The sequence below is a fragment of the Erpetoichthys calabaricus genome, chromosome 12 (genome assembly GCF_900747795.2).
Source record: "Erpetoichthys calabaricus chromosome 12, fErpCal1.3, whole genome shotgun sequence".
In the NCBI taxonomy this organism is placed as follows: domain Eukaryota; kingdom Metazoa; phylum Chordata; class Cladistia; order Polypteriformes; family Polypteridae; genus Erpetoichthys; species Erpetoichthys calabaricus.
In genome coordinates this window covers 124,198,742-124,215,655 of record NC_041405.2, presented here as the reverse complement: position 1 = coordinate 124,215,655, position 16,914 = coordinate 124,198,742, and the positions used below count along the sequence as shown (strand labels likewise).

General features: G+C 35.8%; 1 protein-coding gene across 2 annotated transcripts in view; it reads left to right on the top strand.

Annotated features, from left to right (window-relative positions):
• The window catches only part of gabrb4 (gamma-aminobutyric acid type A receptor subunit beta4), a 378,684-nt gene that overhangs the window by 49,449 nt on the left and 312,321 nt on the right, over window positions 1–16,914 (top strand). The gene's annotated exons all lie outside the window — the stretch shown is intronic.

The following is a 16,914-nucleotide window of genomic DNA, read 5'->3' as shown; positions in this document are numbered from 1 at the left end:
GTGGACTGTTAGTTTAGTTTTCCTCAATTTATGCTCAGTTTTACGGCATTTTCTCTTAAGATCTGACATCCTATGAGTTTTCCAAGGTATTTCAGTAATGGAGGATTTCTTAACAATTTTTGGAGCCACTATTTCAGTTGCAGCGCTTACCTTAGCATTTAACTTTTCAAGCTTACTGACTACATTGCTAGCTGTAGGGCAAGCATTACATTCAGACTGATAATTTAGAATATTAGCAAACCTACTGTAGAGGGCACAGATGCATCAAAATAGTATTTGTTAACAATACGCTACTCTTTAGTTATAGTTACCAGAATTTCTACATCAAATAAAATTCAGAATTGATTAGACAAACCAATATGCACGACCTGCCTCACATCAAGCTTTGGTCCCCCTTGCAGTTTCGAGTGCCAGGATACTTTGACATTTGATTGAATAGTAGGGGTGCAAGGTGAACTTCACCTGCGAGTTGGAAGCCAGTATGCTCAAAGACTGTCAGGACACACCAAACAGTGATGGTACTCAACTGCTAAAATTACGGAAGTACCAGTACTGGTCCACTTCAAGGACTTAGAACATGGCTCGAGAGTGCCGTTCAATAGCTAATTGAAACTGTGTCTTCTACCACACAGCACATAGTTTGCATATGAGTACTCCATCTCCATTGTTTCGGAAAACAAGACAAGAGCAAACATTTTGTTACTCGTAAAATTCAGCATCAAAGTACCGTTTTCTTCATCTTACTTACAGTCTTCCACACTTCTAAAAACAGAAAAGTTCTGCACATTTTTCCTATTTCTCCATGTGTTGCATACTTTCATTTTGGTTTTAATTGACAGCATTTTAGCATTATTACAGTTACTTACAGTGACATCACACCATGATTTTGGTAAAGGCCTTTATTGTTTGCGCACTGCCATTTTGTGTGTGGATATGTGGTAAGTGTCATGATTTGACTCTCACTAATTATTCTTATTGGTTCCATGTGTTCTAAATATAATTTTTTTTGTCATTTTAGGGTTGTTTGACACCTAGGAATCCAATTGTTACATTTATATTTTGTTTTGATGTGTCTTTTCTTATGTTAGTCATATATTTTTTTTTCAACGGGCACCGCCATTTTGGGACTTTAGTATTAACAGTTGCTATGTGGTTGTTGGGAGTAACATCAGAGGTCACAGATGGTGTGTCATCACAGGTCAGCCTCTTGGATGGTTGTTCAAGTTTGGATTCACTAAAAAGTCTCAGTATTCTCTTTCTTTGATTATTTGATCACACTGCTCAGTTTCAGATTCTTTGCTTTCTCATTTTGGCGCAGTTACATGCATTATTCTGGTTTTGATCTCCTTGCTTACATTTTTTGGTATTATTTTTTTGTCTTACTTTTTGGGCTATAGTTTATTAGATTCTTTCTCACCTAATTCTGACTTTAGCATGTTGACTTTGCTTCTGATTCATTATTGTACACAACTGCTGCTATTCGCAGTTAGTATGGAAACTGGCATATTGTTATAGAAATTATCGCATTTCCAAACCTTTTCCAATTTAGATAGATAGATAGATAGATAGATAGATAGATAGATAGATAGATAGATAGATAGATAGATAGATAGATAGATAGATAGATAGATAGATACTTTATTAATCCCAAGGGGAAATTCACATACTCCAGCAGCAGCATACTGATACAAAAAACAATATTAAATTAAAGAGTAATACAAATGCAGGTAAAAACAGACAATAACTTTGAATAATGTTAACGTTTACCCCCCCTGGGTGGAATTGAAGAGTCGCATAGTTTGGGGGAGGAACGATCTCCTCAGTCTGTCAGTGGAGCAGGACAGTGACAGCAGTCTGTCGCTGAAGCTGCTCCTCTGTCTGGAGATGATACTGTTCAGTGGGTGCAGTGGATTCTCCATTATTGACAGGAGTCTGCTCAGCGCCCGTCGCTCTGCCACGGATGTCAAACTGTCCAGCTCCATGCCTACAATAGAGCCTGCCTTCCTCACCAGTTTGTCCACGTGTGAGGCGCCCTTCTTCTTAATGCTGCCTCCCCAGCACACCACTGCGTAGAAGAGGGCGCTCGCCACAACCGTCTGATAGAACATCTGCAGCATCTTCTAAGGAAGTATAACCAGCTCTGTCCTCTCTTGCACAGAGAATCAGTATTTATTCTATATACAAAATGTATTTTGTATAGCTAGAATTAACACATTTTAGTTACTGTTAGGATCTTTGTTTTTCCTTTTCACTTCAACCCTGAGTTTTGTGTATTTGACTTTGATAATCAGTATTATTTGACCTTTTCTGGTTTCTTGAGCTTCTCTCCATCCTTGGACTGTGACTTTTTTCCTTATTGATCATCTCCCAGTTTCCTTTTTTGCCTTTTGGCATTTTGCATCCTATGAACATTCATTACAGACCATTTTTTGCATGAAGCTCATGCTGTAAGGGTCAGAGTCTATATCACTTGGCTCTTGTGGATTGTATGCTGCAGTAAATTTGTACACTCCATTACTTGATCATTCACTGTAAAAGCTCAGAGCAATGTCTATATTTTTTCTTCTTTGTGCACCTACTTTACTTATGTAAAAAAAGGAGGCAAAAATAAGTTGCTCACCTTAGAAACAAGCTAGAAATTAAATGGAGGCTTTACGAAGAACCCACAAGCAGTTGCTTCTCTCATCTGATCATATGTGATAGAAAGTGAGGCACTGCCTGACTAACTAGATGGTAAATGAGCACCAATAAATACGATGAATGCAGAAAAGAAAAAGAAGCACAAACAGTGTGTCAAAAATGCAAAACGTGTAACACGCCAAGTACACAAACACGACAAATTCTAGGATTTCAAAGTAACATCACCCTGGTGGTGTCTTCATCGCTATTATAGGTCAGTAAACCTGATATCCTGTCTGAGTTTAAAAGTTCCTTTGTGGGAAAATGTGGCTGCCTTAAGGTTACATACTAATATGTGAGCTGCACCACTGCCACTACTAATTTACATGGCCCAACAATTGTGTTAATGTCAGGATGGCACATATATGTGGAAAAATCAGAGGCCATCAGCAATAAAACCACGTGTAAACAGAAAAACATTCTAACAAGTTTTAAAAGCAGTATGGAAATCTACATATGCCTCAATAAAACAGGGAAAGAAGTATGGTTGGTTTCCAACTGCTGATTCATGCTTATCAGGACTGAGCATTTATCAGTTTATTAGCAAGCATGCTGGAGGCTTGAAATTAACAATGCAGGCCACAGCCTCATTGCTCTTTCTGGGCTTCCGATTAGTGAATTTTGAATTTTTACCTATCTATCAGAAAAAAAAATTTAATTTGTGAGTAGTAAAGATTTTTTAGAAGGGTGAGTAAATGTTTTTTCATTGAGAAAAGTGTAAAATATTTTGATGCATACTGGTGGCTGCTGTTTGATGTGAAAGTATGCCACGTCTGTTGAAATTGTGTAGTTTATAATGCAAATGTAATATATGTTATTCAAAGCGAATGTCTCTCTTGGTTTAATTTGTGATATCCTGATCGACATCGACAGAAAATCATAGGCTTTTTAGTGTCTTCAGGGCAGTGGAGACATTTGAAACACTTTCCAACCTTGTCCTTAGCTTCTTTGAAAAATCTCAGATCAAAGGCGGGAGGTTCTCTTTTCTTATTTTCCATACCCAGGTGACTGGCATAAATGTGTGACAAATAAGAAGGGAACAATGACTTTTTCACCTTTCAAAAAGAATTTCTTCTATATGTGACATCTCAATTCAATGATTCCATTATGGTGATGTGCTCTTGAGGCACCTTTCTCCTTCCCTCAGGTCATCATTCTTGTTTGTTTTCTTTCGGGTTTGTATATGGTGAACATTTCTAACTCTCTGGTCAGCTTTCAGTTTTCTGACACTCAGAAGGCTGTATTATATTGCATGCCTAGGCTTAATTGAAACTGTTGCTTGTATCTGAAGAAGAATTCCTGAATCCATGTGATTATATCTCTGGTGCATACTCATCAGTCTGTGTATCATAAAGTTTGTGCTGCTGCCAGTGGTTTGTAAATAATGGACTATTCTGAAAATCACCAACCTTGAAATAATCTTAAACTATACCCCTCATATAGAAGTTTGAAATGTGTCATTTTTAACCTTCTGGAGAGTGGCTCTTAGAGAGCTAAGACAAATGGTAAAGACTCAAATATCAAAAATATTATATTCATGATTAGCAACCTTGAAATAGTATAAAACGACAGTCCACATACCTATATTACTGATCTCCATTGTTTTGAAGTTTTGTGAAAAGGAGTGACTTTGAGCCCTCATATTTCATTTGGGGGTGAACCACTGGGGTTGGCGGATGTGGCATGCACAAGATCAAGTCCTTCTGATCATTTTTGTTGAATACACCTATTGGTTTACTCTTTATCATAAGGCTGAAATTTCCTGTTCAAACTATGGTCCAAAAATAGCCTAAAATTAGTGTTTGTCGAATCTACAAGGCCCAAAAATAGGGGGAAACCCCAAAAGTTGCTTCGTGCACAACTAGACATCAAGGCAAGTCGAACAGTATATCTTATGTAGGGGTTTCCTTAAGAACACACTTCAATGCTTTAACAGTTTGCTAAATCACTGAACTATTTTGTGTAATTTATATTTTATAAATATTGTGTTTGTGTACATCATACACCATGCATGCACTTCAAAGTGATAATCTGTAGTACTAGGGTGTTGTACCGTGTTAGCCATTATGAATGTAGAGAAAAGCCAAGCAAAATGACACCTTTTATTGGCTAACTAGAAAGATTACAATATGCAAGCTTTCGAGGCAACTCAGGCCCCATCTTGCCTGAAGAAGGGGCCTGAGTTGCCTCGAAAACTTGCATATTGTAATCTTTCTAGTTAGCCAATAAAAGGTGTCATTTTGCTTGGCTTTTCTCTAAAGTGATAATCGTAATTTTGGTCTTCTTAATTCTGGTGTTCACATATTGCAAATGTTTCTCCTTCTTTTTCCTGTCATAGTGTAAGGTAGGCCAATACCTTAGTATCTCACTTTTCCTTAAACAGATTAAATAGTGATGATTCCTCATGTTGTTTGAATTTGTGACATGTCATGGACAGAATGCTCTCAGTCTAGGCAGCTATTATCATGGATTCCACATTTGTTCAGTTGCCCCTTTAAGCACTCTTTCATTTACTTTATGTCGTTTGCTTCTTTTTTTAATTCCTTCTTTCTCCAGCACTCTGCCATGTCCTTTCATGTTGTTTTTCACATTTTCACAATGCAGCTATTAGGTTTTTGATGTACTGCAGTGCAGACAGAACTATTTATTAAACATAGACACTATACATATATAAGTACTCAGGTACTTTTAACCAACCAAACTGATTTAAACAGTTACAGCATTGTGTTTTGAGAGAGTTTCATGCCAGCATTACTCATACAACATCATTCAATAAATTAAAAGTAAATGGGACGGTATTATGTATATTTCATACTTATTTGTGTCTTTCCCTCTTCTTGTTGACTTCAAGAATATAATATACTATATTCTTTAGATGGAGATTGCCTACTTTGACTGTAGGACATGGTGTATTTTGGTGTGTGTCAAAATGATGCCTATGCCTTTTGAAAAAATAAAGTTGTTATGTTTTGTGAATCTCCATTATTTTGCTTATGCTGCTCATTTTCTTTTTTCATAATATAGTATTTGTATATGAAATAGCAGCAAGTGGTCCTAGGTTTGCTTCCAATGCTTCCTTCATCTCAAAGGCTGTTCACTTTATAGTTTAATTCTCTACTCAATGGAATTTATTAATGTGTTGTCGTGCACATTTTAAGACCAATACATTTATTAGTTAGTAGTATTCTATTTTAACTTTAATAAAATAAAGGTAACCATTTTTGGTACGTCAGTATTTCCCTATTTTTTATTTAATTTTCTTTACAGTTTAGCATATGAAGCCTTTAACTTAATAATTTTCATACCATTAATTACAGTAATCCCTTGCGATCCACAGGGGTTAGGGGCACAGGACTCCCCATGAATGCAAAACTCCTCAGATATGTTTAGGGCCCATGATTACTGTATATTCTAAGTTGTATGCACTAAATAAGATGCAAAAAGTGATGAGAAACACACGATAGAATGATCACTGTGTAATCAAATCACATGTGTAAGACTGGCTGCTGGGACAAAGACGTGTGGCATTCCCCAGACAATGTGTAGTTTAGCAGTTCTTTAGTGAACTGTAACGTTTTATAAAATTTAAATTATAATACATTTGTGTGTATATTTATGGTAGTAAATTGCAAAAATGATTAACTTTACAGATACAAAAGAATTCTATCAAAACTCCAAGCATAAAATGACAGCTCCTAAATGAAGACATTTTCCAACCCCGAGGAATTCACACAAATAAGTGTGCACAGGACAAGAACATAAATCCTGAGAAAACTGAAATCTGACGGGTGTGATTGTAATCCACTTGTGTCGTGGCACTGAAACAAAAACACATCACCAAATGCGATCCTGTTATGACTCACTTTTAAACCTGGTGCCTTCGTGTTTTACCCAGCAGCCTTTGTGGTGTGAAAATTACCCGATGAAGCAGTACTCCTGGGGTTGCTGGGAGTTGCAGTCCATTTAAGTAGCATGGCTACAGCATTGTCTGTGGATTCCACAAAAGGTTGCAATACTGACAAAATAATTTCTATTTAATTATTGATGACAAACCCATAAATTGTAAGCTCCAAACTGTACTTGTTGATTCATCCATCAGTGATCAGTAATCGGCTTTTTAAAGTATTTCAACTATTTTTCTGTCATTCAGTATTTAAGCCTGAATAAGAACCCAGTCCACCAGAAACCTAACAAACACTGAATTTAAATAAAATAAAAATGCTCCACGTTTTATAGTACACGTTTTAGTATACAGTAGTACTTTTTTGCATTATTCAAAGCATGAAGAGATGTTACAAGGCAACTTCTCCTCTTCCTACTGTGTAAGGTTTAAGGTTCAATTTAATTTATTCTTAAGTTTCACTTTTTTCACTATGGACAAGAACTATGAAATTTACAAATGCAATGTGGTAGCAAAAAGTACATCAAAAGGCATTATCAATTATTATATAAATACCAGTAACGGTGCACTGCACGATAATGTGCAGTGAATACACTTGACTTGAGCATTCATAGTTTTCATACTCTTTCTCTGCATGCTTAGAATTCCTTAGCAGCTCTTCTTTTCTCCACCCTAACGGCCCACTTCTTTTCTTCTTTCATCAGCAGTTTTTTGAGTTAAAACCGATTAAGTCAGTGTTTGTGTTGCAATTGCTTAGTTCATTTTCTTTAATTTTTCACTTAAGCTGGCAGTTAAGTCTGCAATCTTCCTCAAGAATGATTTAAGATATGAAGAGGTAGAGGAAGTGACGGCGAAGGTGGTAGGGATGAGAACGGTGCCTGTACACATGCGCAGCACGGCCACCCTGCTGGCCGCTGCCAAGAGTTGATTCTACAATAAAGTAAAATAAAAATAAAAAGAGGACTAACCTTGGAGGTCAATCATCACCCCGAAAGTGGATAGTAGACCAAATTTCAGATCAATAAGTCAAACGATTTGCAAGCTACAGGTGATTTAAAATCCTGGACAGACAAACTGCCACAGTAGCATATTATATATAAAGAAAATGAATAATATAGTCAACTTGAACAATTTCATATAAAAAGAATTATGGCGTCATACTTTGCATCAAAACTAAAAATTCGCCACTGGCGTTCTAACTCTCGTCTCATAACACTGATAACTGGACTTAGCCGTGAAATGAGGAACAATAAGCACTTCCCTGTTCTTTCTTGGTGTACCCTGATGGTTTTTCTTTTTTTTTTTTTTTACTTTATATGTACAAAAGCCAAGGTTTTTGAAACAATCAATCATCATAAGATGTGAGCAAGCCCACAGTACTGAAACGGTACACACTCTGCACTTCTACATTCAGGTCTGCTACTTTTTGTTGCCTAGAAACTAAGTCCTGGCTGTGGAGATCTGAAACTGCATAATATGGAAAAGGAAAAGTACAGTGACTTCCTCAGTACATACTCGGTAAGACAAGAATATTGACCTGCCTATGTACATTCTATTCTACATATGTAGTGCTGCTGTAGCTGTAGCTCTCCATTTGAAAAAACATAAAGCCCTTTTTAGAGTTAAGGTCAGTATCAGTGTGGTTAGCTAACTTCATTTTTTTTCCCCTTAATGATTATGTACATAAATTGAATCAGAAAGTGTCCTTTCAAAAACTGGGTATCATTTCCTATTAGCTTTATGGTTGGTGACTAATTTTATTAGTGAGTAGTGCCCACTGAAATTAATTCACCTTTACAGCTCATCACCATAACAATACACTCCTGACAAACTTCAGCCTTTCCCAACCATAATCTTTGAAATACAGCCACCTCCATAAGAAAATAAAGAGCCATAAGTCCAACCCCAAGACTTGCCTCGTATTTGTAATTCACTGCTTATGTAGAAGCTAGGTTGATCTTAGGAGGTGTGAACATATCTAAAACAAAGGCACTGTGCTAAAACAAAGAAGTCTGTTGTCTTCACCTCAATTTCACGGTGCAAATCTGTGCAGAAATGCATCTGTCTCTATCGCCAGTTTACAGTAAGTGCCGTGTGGCACAAACAAATAAATGTGCGTCACAGCCACTGCGAAGGGGAAAGCTGCAGCAACACTTCTGCCTCGAAGCACTTTAATATTAAAGTTTAAAGAGTATATTACTCTTGTAATTATTACCCTATGATGTTGATGCAGGTTTGATATTAATAATACTTAGACTTAATAAAATATGCCCAGGTTGTTTTAGAGGTAATACGTATCTGCAGAGGAACTGAAGGGGTGGATAAATTAACACAGAGGATTCTCAAGGGAGGTGAGGTGGGCAGATTGTCAGGGTGACTTATCCCAAGGCAGTTGACCCAACTGACTTAGCTATTCAGCAGTTCTGCAAACAAATTAGTTGTGATCCCTACATACATTGCAGCAAAATTCAAAAACAGGATAAAAAAAAAAAAAAAAAACAACAACAATCAGTTCTTCACTGGGCAAGGGTTGTTGTTCTCCATACCTGCACCTTTCACAAAGCTGACCATAAACTGCAGTTTGCTAAAACTGTAATAAGCCTTTTGGCCAAGGTGCCATAGCATCACTGAAATGGGATGAGGCCTTCAAAGAAAGCAAAATGAGTCCCAAAGTCACTCCAAATGCTCCCTGGAGGTGGAAGAAACTATCAAACATCAACTAGTAACAAAAAGGCAAATAATGAATTGTTATAAATAAAAATATTTATTTCTAAAAATGCTCTGTAACAATTACAGCAGAGGAAGGCCCAGATGGAGTTGCCTGAAATATGCAATCCAGCGGAAAGCAAATCTCAAAAACTACAAATTCAAAGAGAGCTCAAAAGGTGAACATCCAGTAAATCAAAACTAAACAATCAATAATCAAAACTACACTAACTCAGCAACACCAAAAGTACAAGAGACTACTAGTATCCTCAACCTTTATAGGGTTGAAGGCAGTTTCTTTGATGGAGAAGAGCAAGTGGCCCCATCTCTTGGGGAACGATTCCCAAAATGTATGGGACATAGTAATACCGGCATGGATATATAGAAATAGCATTATACTCAAACAAATAAAAAGAAAACACTGAATAATGTACATAACATGATCAAAAGAATCAAAAATCAACAAAAAAGTGTTTTCTCAAGTTTTGAAAAATTACTATTATGATGCTTCTAACACTTAGCATACTTAATAAGGTTATAGCCACTGAACAAAAGAAAATATTTTCAACTTTTTTTTTGTTTGTTTTCTTTTTTTCTAAAGTCTCTGTTTCTGGAAAGCCACATTGGCTATATGTTTTTTATTTAATTAATTACTATTTAATTTTTGAAAAGCAGAACATTACAATGACATACTACTAAACAAACAAATAATATATGAAAAGAAAACTAGAATAAGAGCAGAATTGTTAAGGGTTCATCATTGTTGGATTTTACTAATAAACTTTGGGCTGTTGTAAACTCAAAAACATAAAGAAAAATAATGCCGGGTTAAATTTAATCAAATGAAACAGCACACATTAAGGGCAAATGTGTGCTTTACTAATACCAGATATATTTAAATATACCAGAAATAATGTAATATGGCATCGGGTCCAGTGGTACCATTATGGCCCCAAAGTGTTTTGCATTAATTTCACTTTGATAGTTACAGCATTTCATCTGTAGGGGTGACTTGTTGTTAACACAGCCTATATGTCTTTATGCTCAAGGTCTCCCCTAGATGGAAGAGAATAATTTAATGAACAAGGTCAGTTATACAAAATATACTGTTGATTTTGGTATTTGGCCAATTCCTGGGATTTTTCTTCATAATTAGTAAAAAAAAAATGATGAGGATATTGTATACTCCCATTAGCAGAAAGAAATGTTTATCTTTTCCAGTCATGTCTTCCATAGAAAAGTTCACACAACAGTACAGTACAGTTTTCACAGACTAATCACAGATGACATCAAGTGTACAGTGAGGAGCTCCCCGGCCAATTGCCTTCTGGCTTCACATGAGCACTATGGCGCTATACTCACTATACTCACTCAGCTAATTCTCTTAAATACTCTATAAGCCAGGAACTACATGATTGGAATGCAATAATTAAAAAATAGATTAGAGTATATAGTAAAAAGTAGTTTATTCCTTCACTGTGTTGTTATAAATACAGGTAAACCAATCTTGCAAAAACTGAAGGAAGGATGCACTGCATTTTAAGTTGAGTGTCTTACCAGGAGTCACCACTTATGACCCTGGCCATCCATGCCAAAGCTTGTTTAAAGGTGTTTTGTCCCCACTGAACAAATGTTCATAATCTGAAACGTCGCAATCATCTTGCTATTTAATGTTTGCTCAAGGCCTAAGCATTCTGTGACCACAGAGACCACGATACACTGCCTCCCAAAACAGGGTCAAGAAGAACATCCATCAGAATTCTGTCTTTTTAACAGACCATATAATAAAAAAACAAGCAGCAAATGATTAAGTGAAAGCAGTCATGGCAGTCTCAGTCAGTTGAGTTAGTAGAACAGTTTAAATAGGACTGGGTTGTGCTGACTATGTGTTTGTTACACAACAAAACAATTGGATCAGTTGTTGATTTGCATTGTGTTCGCAATACTAAACAGGAATAAGAAGACACCATGGGGTAAGCAATTGTCACAGACCTTCTATTATAAAGAGTTGTTTCTAAACACATGAACCATTATTAATGTTTATATTTACAACTGCAATATAATACCAATCAAGTGATACACATTAGGGATGAAAGTTTCAGGTTTTCCTGTGAAAAACATATGGTACACTTGCAGTACAACAGAGGCTCTATTGTCAGAGACACTTCTTTAAATGGAATTGGACAGGGGACAATAATAGGGGCAATAGTCCTCCAGGCATTGATTAATACTGCCCTGCAAGAGATACTTTATCACTGAAAATATGGGGATAATATGAACTTGGCCTAGATGGCCACCTCAATCTACTAGCTTATTCCATATGTTCTCGGTGTAAAGAAAAACTTCCTAATGTTTGTGTGAAATTTACCTTAACAAGTTTCCAGCTGTGTCCCCATGTTCTTGATAAACTCATTTTAAACTAACAGTCTCAATGCACTACTTTTAAACACTTCAGTCATGTCACATCTTAATCTTCTTTTGCTTAAACTGTAAAGACTCAGTTCTTTCAATCTTTCCTCATAACTCATCTCCTGTAACCATGGAATGAGCCTAGTCACTCTTCTCTGGACCTTTTCTAGCGCTGTTATGTCGTTTTTGTAACCTGGAGACCACAGCTTCACACAGTACTTTATAACAGACTTTGAATATTTCTAGTACAATTAGGAAGCATAAAATTAAGCTCAACCCAAAGAAATGTCAAGTTTTCCATGTCACTCATATGAGATACTCACTTTTTTGTCAACTCTTTTTATTGATCAAAATATTTTATTAATATTGTAGTACCTTACAAATTTTGGAGGTCATCATCCAGAACAATTCATGATGTATTAAATATTGGTATCAGCTAATAGAAAACTTTTTTTTCTTTTGCTGTTTGAAGAAATTTGATACCCTAATTAGCATTTGATTGTAAATCCTATATTAGACCTGTGTTGAAATATGGGGTTTCTGTTTGGAAGAGGTGTCTACCTAAAAGCCAAACTAAAAGTCTTGAATGGATACAGAAACAACCCTACAAAATCATAATTGGCAGAAGGTAGTCAAGATATCTGGATGCACATTTTATCCTTGAATTGTGTACTTTGTCAGACAGACAAACTCAGTTGGGCATGGGCATTCTCAGAAAACGAAATTAGTCTCACTTCAGAAATCAGTTTCCATTATTCTGAGAAGAGGTTACTGGTCACCAAAATGATTACTGTAAGGTAACAAGGAAGAGATGCCGGGGATCACCAGTGTAGATTATTAAATAATAATGAATTTGATATTTTAGTAACTATACTTGAGGTTAAAGCACATTGGAATTTATGTACCAAGATAAATATGTATGGATTTTGATAATTAGTGTATGTGTAAATTATGTATATAGTGAATGTATTTTGTGCGTGGGAATGGATGACTTTAGTAATGTAATTCAGTGTTGTTAATAACTAGTTCTTTTAAAACAGGCTGTTTTGAACAGAAGAGACTGTTCATGTAAAAACATTTGTTATGTTCTTACATTTTTAAACCTGAGCATTTAATTCCCAGTTCAATCTGATCCTATATCACTGAATTAAGTCAAAATATGCACTTTTTCAAAAAATGATATTTCATCTTGTATGATGCTACAAAATCTGTTGTGACAGCCCAGAGATGACACACAAAAACACATCTGGAAAAATCTTCTTGGATGCACCATCTTAGAACTCATTACTAGCAGGAATGTTTAATGAAATAAATATTATAACAAACAAAGACACAGAAGAATTACTAAAAGAAAGAAAACTTCTGACTTGGGTAAAAAATAAAAAGAGCAGTCACAGTTGCAGTGAGGGATTATAAAGGGTATTGCTGTTGGCATAAAAGAGCCCCCAGAGTGTTTCTTTACACACTTTTGCTGAATACTTTGTTGGCTAAAAGTGCTCAGTGCTAGTGTGTTATTGGATAGGATGTGTTGCATTGTTCATAATGGCACTCAGATTTTTCTTAAAGCCAAATCTCCCCCCTGGAAGAAATACAATTCTTTGTATTCATCTATCTCTCCTTTCATAGAATTACACTGACTGGCAGCAACCCATATTTACTAATTTGCAATGAATCACGTCTAGTTTGAATAAACAGTGTAAAAGTCACTTTTAATAAAAACAGCCTACTCAAAAAGATTGTATACAATATTTACTAACAGTATGCAATTGTATTAATAAACTGTTTGTCAATCACGTTATCTATTGATTTTTTAACACAACAATAAAAAAAGATGGTTGCCAAACTGTCTCAAGACCACTGTGAACTTTTAAAAGCAGACATTCTGGTAGCTTGATCTTTACATCCTTGATTGAGATTCTAAATTATTTATCTTACTGTTCTCATAGTCCCTTTTAGCTTTCCTGAGGCAGTCTCACAGGGAGGGTTGTGGTTCCTCTGAAAAAGAAAGGATTTATTCTCTCGTTTCACTATTATAATCCTTTGTGTAGAAATAACCAGAAAGAGTTGCCCACAGTTAACTCCTTGGGTAGTGCTAGGCTACACAGGCTTCTGGTTGACTTCTCTATCTAGGTTCTAGCTCCTCTGGTAACTTCTTGTAAGAAGAAGATAAGTTTTGATGCACCCAAAGAACTCAAACCCCATAATGGTGACTGCTGTTCTTACAGAGCAGTCTGAGTTGAGCTGTGTGACAATATGTAGGTTTTTTCCTAAGTCATCTTGACTAAAGGTCTCTGCTAAATCATAATCATATTAACAATAAATGACAGCCAGTATAGAGTTAGAAAGGGCAAATTGTACCAAACACATATATTAGTCTTTTTGAACTGACATCTGGAATAGTCAACAAAAACAATGCAATTGACATGATTTCCTCAGTCTTTCAAAAAGCTTTTAATACAATTTTCGCACTGAAGATTAATCCGGGAGTTACTATCTAAGCTATTGGCATCAGCAGTAATTTACTAAACTGGATTGTGAGTTGCTTTAACGGACAGTTGACAAAGATACCAATAAGAGAAGAGTGCTCCATACACAGTGAGGTTATTAAAGGAGTGCCCCAGACATCTGTGCTCGAAACATTACTTTTTCTAACTTGATTCTCTTTCTGATGATCTTCCTCCACAAAGCATCAATAGGTTACAACAGGTTGAGAAAGCTGCTTCCAGAGTTGCGACTTGAATAAAATACTTCAATCCTTTTATTCCTTAGGTGGCTCATGTACACTGGCTTCCTGTCCAATGCCAAAGTCTCCTTAAAAGTATGCTGTTGACCTATGCTGCTTACACCTTATAACCATACCTTTTTGGCAAATGTTAATTCAGCTTTGGGAATCCTTCTGTCTTGAACTCTCTAGACCTATTTCAGGAGCTTTGTTGATCTCAATGTTCAGGAACAATCTGAAATCCTATCTATTTATTTATTTTACTCTACTTTCTTTTTTAAATTGTACTTACAGTTCAGTGAGAGAGCACTATATTATACTAATTCATTCTGCTATCTTTCAAAACACTACACATCATTTATAAAGATATTCTATGCAGTAAATTTATATTTTTAAACTACAGTTCTGTTTTATTTGTATAGCTACTTTTTTGCTTACTTCTACTTTGTTTATCAGTATTGCCATGTATTATAACAGAATTTTTACATCGCTCCTTTTGTTTTTTTGCCTTTTTAAATCTGTCATATTTACCTATAGGCACGCCTTCCCAAGTATTTTATTTGTGTATTTTTTTGATATTTTGTCTTTTTTTATCTTATTAACCCTTGTGAAGATGAGAACAGTTTGAGATTGTCAGAGGTTTAAAAACATATTAAAGTGACCTCGGAAATGGTTACACTGTGGTCTATCAGGGCATAGGGCTAGAGAACAAATGGGACTAGTATAAAGATGGTGGTCCAGAAAATCCACAAATAATGGTGAAAATGCAACAGAGGGGAGAAAGAATTGTATTGTGTACTCAGTTGGGAAAGAGCTTAAGACATCCCATCTGGTAATTGAATCAATACCTGTGAATTACAGCCAAGAGGGTGAGTAGGTTATTATTATCTAGTTTATTTCTTAGTTGTAGTTCTCCCAGGAATGTCTTAACCTCCCTTTGTATTTATTTTTTTTTTAACTAAAATACATTTTAAAGCCACTTTTTCGTCCTGTTCTATTCGAGTTTGAAGATGACTCAAGAGCACTCCCTACAGGCCACACACCGTAAACCGCAACGCAATAGTGCATTTATGCATTTATGTAATTGAGCTATATAAAATTTACATACATTTTTTTTAAATTGTCATGATATTTGCTGAGAACGACAAATGTTGTAATGTACTTGAAACTAAATTGGCTTTTCAAAGGAAACGTTCTGTTGAACAGTCTAATGCCAAGTTAGAGTCAAGGTAAAAGGGAGAGCCAAAATGCCAAAACCAAAAAAGAAATCCAAAATACAAAGTCCACTAACAAAGAAAGTAGAAAACAAAATTCTTTTACAAGACCTTGTAGGCTGAACCACACTTGATTGTTCCATTGATGTTTAATCAAAGTTCATAGATTAGTACAGGATGTGGTCACCATTGTCTTTTCTAATGGCCACGACGCTTCTGGATTACATTATTGTGAGGGAGTTTCCACTATTACCAATATGGTGGAGCAGATGGAAATAACATAGGAAATGATTAAGCTCTTTAAAGAAACAAACAACAAGATTTTTTAAAAATAACAAAATACACTTCTCCAAAATAGTACACAACAATTTAACACATTTCCAAACAGTGATATTGCCAATAATGTACATTAATGACATAAAATCAAATGTAGTGAGTATACATAAAATTTGTAAATGCCAAGAAATGCCAGGGAGAACAATGCTATCCAAGAATTAAATTATGAAAAAGACTTGGGGGTTTGTGTCAACACAGCATTGTCATTCATGAGGCAATGCACAGAAAGATTTAAAATAATGTATAAAATATTTTATATCACAAACAAGTAAAGGAACGTTATGATGAAACTCTGTATTGTTCTGCCCTTGGATTATTGTGTGTAGCTATGGTCAACACACTACAAAAGGACAAAATGGACGCTACAAAGTGGAGAAAAACCCATGTCGTATTCTGGTTGGCCAAGAGAGCTGAACCTCTTTAGTTATGAAATGAAAAAGGTACATTAGCACTTCAATCATTTTAAAGACTATTGACTTCCTCATACAATACCATGACTCCTCTCTTGGCACCCTGTCATATGCTTTCTCTAAGTCCACAAACACACAATGCAATTCCTTCTGACCTACTCTGTACTTCTCCATCAATACTCTTAAAGCAAACATTGCATCTGTAGTACTATTTCCTTGCATGAAACCATATTGCTACTCATAGATCGCCACCTCTCCTCTCAGCTTATCATTCATCACTCTTTCCCATATCCTCATGGTGTGGCAGATCAACTTTATGCCCCTGTAGGTAATGCAGCTCTGCACATCTCCCTTATTTTTGAAAATTGGTATTAATACACTTCTTCTCCAATGCTTGGGCATCTTCTCGCTTTTCAAAATTATGTTAAAAATCTAGTTAGAAACTCTACTTCCATCTCTCCTAAACATCTCCATGCCTCCACTGGTATATCACCAAACTGCTTTTCCACTTTTCATCCTCTACGTAGTTTCCCTCAA